At 32.2% G+C, this 7052-nt stretch overlaps 1 long non-coding RNA gene across 1 annotated transcript; it reads left to right on the top strand.

Annotated features, from left to right (window-relative positions):
• Positions 1–5236: 5236 nt before the first annotated feature.
• On the top strand, positions 5237–5997 carry LOC128665180 (uncharacterized). The gene is made up of 3 exons (XR_008403020.1): positions 5237–5336; positions 5429–5476; positions 5953–5997. It is a non-coding gene; the product is annotated as an uncharacterized LOC128665180 (long non-coding RNA).
• Positions 5998–7052: the final 1055 nt, after the last annotated feature.

Genomic DNA, 7052 nt, shown 5'->3' with positions numbered 1-7052 from the left:
TTAAAACTAAATACTTACCTGTAAAATAAACCCTAAGCTGCTTACAATATAACTAATAGTTACATTGTAGCTATCTTAGGGTTTATTTTTATTTTACAGTCAACTTTGTATTTATTTTAACTAGGTAGAATAGTTATTAAATAGTTATTAACTATTTAATAACTTCCTAGTTAAAATAAAGACAAATTTACCTGTAAAATAAAACCTAACCTAAGTTACAATTGCACCTAACACTACACTATAATTAAATAAATTAACTAAACTAAATACAATTAAATACAATTAAAAATAATTATCTAAAGTACAAAAAAAACAAAACACTAAATTACAGAAAATAATAAAATAATTGCAAGATTTTTAAACTAATTACACCTAATCTAATCTCCCTAACAAAATAAAAAAGCCCCCCCAAAAAAAGCCCTACCCTACACTAAATTACAAATAGCCCTTAAAAGGGCCTTTTGTGGGGCATTGCCCAAAAGTAATCAGCTCTTTTACCTGTAAAAAAAGAAATACAACCCCCCAACATTAAAACCCACCACCCACACAACCAAACCTACTCTAAAACCCACCCAATCCCCCCTTAAAAAAACCTAACACTAACCCCTTGAAGAACACCCTACCTTGAGAAGTCTTCACCCAACCGGCCCGAAGTCCTCCACAAAGCCGGTAGAAGTGGTCCTCCAGACAGGCGGAAGAGGTCCTCCAGATGGGCAAAAGTCTTCATCCAGGCGGCATCTTCTATCTTCATCCATCCGGCGCGGAGGGGCTCCATCTTCAAAACATCCGATTTATTTAAATTATATTTAAGTTAGGGGGTGTTAAGGTTAGACTTAGGTTTAGGGGTTAATAAATTTAATATAGTGGTGTCGGCGACGTTGGGGGCGGCAGAATAGGGGTTAATAAATGTAGGTAGCTGGCGGCGGTGTAGGGGGGGCAGATTAGGGGTTAATAAATATAATGTAGGTGGTGGCGGTGTAGGGGGTGGAATATTAGGGGTTAATAAGTATAATGTAGGGGGCGGTGGGCTCCGGGAGCGGCGGTTTAGGGGTTAAACACTTTAGTTGCGATGGGGTCCGGGAACGGCGGTTTAGGGGTTAATAAGTATAATGTAGGTGGCGGCGGAGTAGGGGGGGCAGATTAGGGGTGTTTAGACTCGGGGTACATGTTAGGGTGTTAGGTGTAAACATTCCCATAGAAATCAATGGGATATCGGGCAGCAGCGAACATAAGCTTTCGCTGCTTTCTGACTCCTATTGATTCCTATGGCATCCGCCGCCTCCAGTGCAGCGTATTTAAAACCAGGTACGCTGGGCCGGAATAGTGCCAAGCGTACCTGGTATAAATTTGATAACTTCCAAAAGTAGTCAGATTGTGCAGAACTTGCGTTCGGAACATCTGTAGTGACGTAAGCATCGATCTGTGTTGGACTGAGTCCGGCGGATCGTATGTTATGTCACCAAATTCTACTTTTGCCGGTTTGTAGGGTTTGATAACTAAGGCGAATCAGGCTCACCACAAATACGCTGCGGAATTCCAGCATATTTGCGGTTGACGGCTTGATAAATACATGCCACTGTATGTTTATGTAGTTTATTATATGTATGTAGTAAACTGTTAAATACTATAATATATTTTTAAAGTTTTTTTGTTATTTCAATAAACAAGTTTTAAACTGTTAGTGTGTTCTTTTCTATTTAGGAGGAAGATTTAGTTAATGGGATGATAATATTCCATAGTTGTATCCACTGATTAATCATTTTACAAAAGTGCTTTTTTTCAGTTTTTTTATTATATAAAACATCTTTTGGAATTGATGGCTTTTCTAATATTATATTTTTATAGCGCTAATAAGTTCACACTGCACTGAACATATTTTACTTGTAATGTTGAATCTACACTGTAACAAATGTGTTATTGATACGCTTGCAGTGATACTGCTTTTAAAATTCTGTCTCTTAGTTGAGGGGCACAGAATATAGGACCTGCCACGTCCAAATTGAAATCCAGTAACAACAAAAGGGTATTCCAGCCTCCAAAGTTTAAAAAAGACATTTATTGTTTCACATAGAGTCCAGAGAACAAAACATACAATGTTTCAGGCTTGCTCTGCTAAGGGCCTAGAGCAGGCCTGAAACGTTATATGTTTTGTTCTCTGGACCCTATGTGAAACAATAAAGGTCTTTTTGAAACTTTGAAGGCTGGAATACCCTTTTGTTGTTACTGGCTTTTAATATTTTGCCAGCGTCAGAGAAGCATCACCTCCCACAGAGAAGTGTAGTAAAACATGACTGCCCTCAAACATTTAATTCAGCCCTTTCTAAAATTTCTTGATAGCAATACAGACATTATTACAATGCTTATAACGCCAGGGCCTCTATGAGGTTTTGTAGACAGATCATTAAAGGAAGGTTATCCATATACTAAATCATTCAAAAGGAGTTCAGCATATCTCTAAAAAGCTGATATCAAAAAAGAGAGTTTACCTCAACATTTCTTTAGCTCGCCAGAGTAAGTGTTCTGTGATCAATTATTTTTCAACTACTGTCATTTGTATGGTCAAGAAAACAACAGACAATCCGCATTACCAGTGTTGAGGTCAAACTGCTTTACTGTGATCTTGTGAGATTTCACCATAATCTCGCAAGATTTCATAGTAAATGTTCTGAGGAGGGAAATAAAGGGATTGTGCCTGCACATGCCAGATGCATGTTCTTTTCTGAGTCCTGGGACTAGCATCCTCATTGGATGCTTAAAGTTGTTTTACAATAGAATGTGGCTACTGAGAAAAGTTTGAGCTAACATATCTTAATGTTTTAAATAGAGATGTTCATGTGATATTTTTTAGTCAGTTTTTTGAAGATTTGTTGCATCACTTTCCAATGATTAAGCATATGGGTAACATCCTTTTAACTATACTTGCAAAAGTAAAACTGAAAGTATATAAAGGCTAGATATGTCATTTTTATTATTATACATTTTAAATACATAAAAAAATACATTTTTAAGAAAACATTTGTTAATAATTACACTTACTATCGGCCATATTACAAGTGGCACGCTAACTGTTGCGTGCGACCGATAAGGGGTATTTTGTGGCTCTTTGCGTACATTGGAGATAGCGCACAAATTGTGAGTTTCAAGTAAATGTGTTCGCTTGAGCATAATCAAATGTAACAAGTGTTGGGTTAGCGCTAATTCAGAGCTTTGGCTAACAGTTACACTCATAATGACACTGTCTGATAAAAAAAATTGCATTAAAAAGGGTTTAAAGATATGAGGTCTCAAGTGTTAGAAGAAAAAAAAAGCTTGCAAAGTTATTTAAATTGACAGAAAGGTCAAAAATTAAATGTACATGGGTGTACTTCAATTTGAAATATAAGCATTTTTGCAATATACTTTTATTAGCAAAAATGCTTCTAGTAAAAGTTATTACTGTTTTCAGGTGGCATATGTACATATCCTGTGAAGGTCTGTGCAGCAGTATTGAAACACCACCCCTTCTCAGAGAGTCAACAGTGGCTTGTATTACACAAATGATGTACTTAGAAGCAACACACACAACCTCCAACTCTCTGAGCAGGTATGGGGCGAAATTTATTACTATGTGAATTATCACGCAATTATGATCGGCAATTATAACGCCATTATTCGCACACTCCGTATTAACTTGACTAGTACTTATTTATCAAATTTCAATCCGTAATTATTAGCGTCATATTTGAAGCGAATATCATCGTATCTATGATAAATATCACTCCCTAATTGTTCTAATTTATGAAGCATTCAATATGATAAAGCGAACAACTTAGTGGACGTTACTTACATGTGATATTAAAATGAATCTAAGACGTCATAACGGCGCGAATGTTAGCATACGCCTATTACTTTATTAGTCAGATTAATCTTTATTGCGACAAGATGGCAGCGATTGAAGCTGGAAGAACCAAAAGTGGACGTAATGTCCAATTTACTTTAGAACAAAATGAAGTTCTAGTAGAGAGTGTACTAGAGCATTATGATGTTCTTCTCGGCCATAAGCAGCGTGTTACCACACATAGCAGAAAAAAGTTTTTGTGGGAAGAGATTAGTCGCGCTGTTTCAGCAGTATCACGTTTTCCCAAAAATGTGGATAGTTGCAAAAAGCGTTTCTCTGACATTAAAAGAATCACAAAGTCAAAATATGCCAAAGAAAAAAAAGCAGCTAGGGCTACCGGCGGTGGCCCAGCAATGGATTCCGATCTTCTCAACTATGAACGACGTGTATTGTCTCGATTGGGGAACGAAATAGTAGATGGTCTTGATGTCCCTTGTGATTCCGATGATTTTCCAGGTTTGTATACAAATTACATGTTCAAACAGCGTATCTATAGACGCACAACAGTGATATGTGATACTGAATTATTGACCTTGTTAGTTTATAATTTCTTACTTATTTTAAAGTAAGATTAGGATAAATTACATTTACTTATATTCATGTGCACTTCAAATCATGGAGTATGGATTCACAAGTATACATCTTTCATACGTTGCAGGCTTTTTTAAGTTCCAAAAAGGCCATAAATATTATGATGAAAATAAATAGACACTCAACCCTAAAAATTTATTTTCTGATTCATATACTATGTAATTGTAAACAAGTATAATTTACAAACATTATACATTTTTCTTCATTCTCTTGCTATCTTGATTTTAAAATGAAGGTCTCTAAGCTAAGCCGACAGACCATTTTTTTTTAAGACCATGGACAGCAATTGTTAATTGTTTCTGTCCAATCAGCAAATACAATTTTACTTTTTCAACAAAAATGGTCCTGTTTCTAAAATTACAATCTTCCTTTTCGAATCAATATACCAAGATAATTGTCTATAACTTTTGACACTCATGAGCTAACAACCTATATTGTTAAAAAACAGAAAATAAGTCCTTATAGAAGAGGGTAGGTCTTCAAGGCCTTATAAATTAGTCTATGAACCTCCTCGGTTTATCTTTAAAATAAGAATAACAAGAGAATTAATAAAAAATTTAACAAAAAATAAGTTTTCAGAAATTATATTCTCAATCTGAAACATCAAATATTATTTTTGAGTAAAATGTCCCTCTAACACATATATGTATTCTTTTTAACTATTATAGCACAACCTTCTAGCCAATCTTCTCTACAAGCTACAGAGTCAATTGAGGAATTCGCTTCTACAAGCCAAATGAGGCCTACAGAAAATTTTGTCAAAGAACCCTTTCGTCATCTTCGATAACAACACATAGTTTAGGATCAGCGGATACATTGCCTGATATTCCCTGCAGTACACCCGTTGACAATGCCAGAAATTCGAGAGGTATTTTTTTTTTTAAATTGTATTATTGTATTTTTTTTCTTGTTAACAAATTAAAAGAACCCTAAAAAATAAATGTTATTTTTTATTTTCAGAAGTCATGAATATCTTCAATCAAATTATATCCGGAGGTATAGAAGAAGGTAATTATATAGCTTTATGTACATTTATTCTATTGTTGACAAAATTTAAAGATATTTTTGTCCTTATTTAACTTTAATGTAGTATCATGTTTTGTAATGTGAAAAAAGATATGTTCCATGGTAAATCAATCTGCATATCAAATATCTTATTTTCAGTAATTGATTTTCCTGAAATGGCAGAGAACATTCACAATCGTTATTGATGTACTAATTTTCTTTTTGAAAAAATGATAATCATATACAAATCTTACATTTTTAGAAATTGATTTGAAAATCAAAATTAATTTTTTTTTCCAAATAAAATTGAGTAAGATCTGTATTGGCTATCTTTTAATAAAAATGAATATATATATATATATTTTTTTAATTTTAAATATTTTAGAATGTTTTTATTGTCAAATTTATATGTAAAACATAAATTACATACATATATTCGATGTTTTATTTATATATTTATTTTCTATATTTATTTGTAGGTAACGAAGAAGAAAACACACAAGATGATATTAGTAGTGGGGAAATAATACTAAGGACTGTAGACCCTTTAGAAGAAGATTCACAAATGACTATAATTGAAGAGTCCTTGTCAGGGACAAATACATCTGCCCAATCAAGGTCCCATCAACAACCAGAGTCTACAATGTCTACACCAATACCTGAAATTGAAAATGCTGCTAATATAGCTAATAATCCAATTGAAGCTGCCCCTGAGACAGACGCATTACAGGAGATGGTGGGAATAGCACGCAATTTTAGGGATGAACAAAACAAAGTAATTGAGATGTTTGGAAATTTTTTAAAGGATAGGCTAAGAATAGAGGAGCAAAAAATAGAAATTGAAAGTAAAAGAAATGAGATATTTAGAGCTGGTTTTGAAAATGTAAGTAAATGCGTAGAATCAATAACAAACTTATTCTCCGCATCATCATCAACAAACCCACAATTTCAAGAATAGCCATAATTTTACATTGCTATTTAAATTTTATAATAATAATGTTTGAATATTGTTTATTCTGTTCTCATTTAAATTGTTATAAACAAGTTATTTATTTAAATATAGAAATCTAATAATTTAAAAAAAAATTATAATATATATATATATATATATATTGATACATACATACATATGTTTCTTTAGATAAATATATTTATATCACTCTCTATATATATATTTATATATATTTAGATTCTATATAATTATATATAATTTACAATCCAAATATGTATGTCTATATATATAAATATATCCAAATTATCTCTCTCTCAATGTCTATATATAAATTATAATTGTATATATATATATATATATATATATATATATATATATATATATATATAGTGAGACAGAGAGAGAGTGAGTTATATACATAAACATAGATTGCAAGGTTTGTATATGTTGTATTTGTTTGTACATAATCAACCAAAACTATTAATATTTTAATAGTATTGATTGATAGAGTCATGGATAAAAAAAATTAAATATATATATATATATATATATATATATATATATATATATATATATAACAATTACAATTATTACTTATTACAATGAGTTATTTTATATATAAAATAT

The sequence above is a fragment of the Bombina bombina genome, chromosome 6 (assembly GCF_027579735.1).
Source record: "Bombina bombina isolate aBomBom1 chromosome 6, aBomBom1.pri, whole genome shotgun sequence".
NCBI classification, from domain to species: Eukaryota; Metazoa; Chordata; class Amphibia; order Anura; family Bombinatoridae; genus Bombina; species Bombina bombina.
This window is presented reverse-complemented; position numbering and strand designations above follow the sequence as displayed.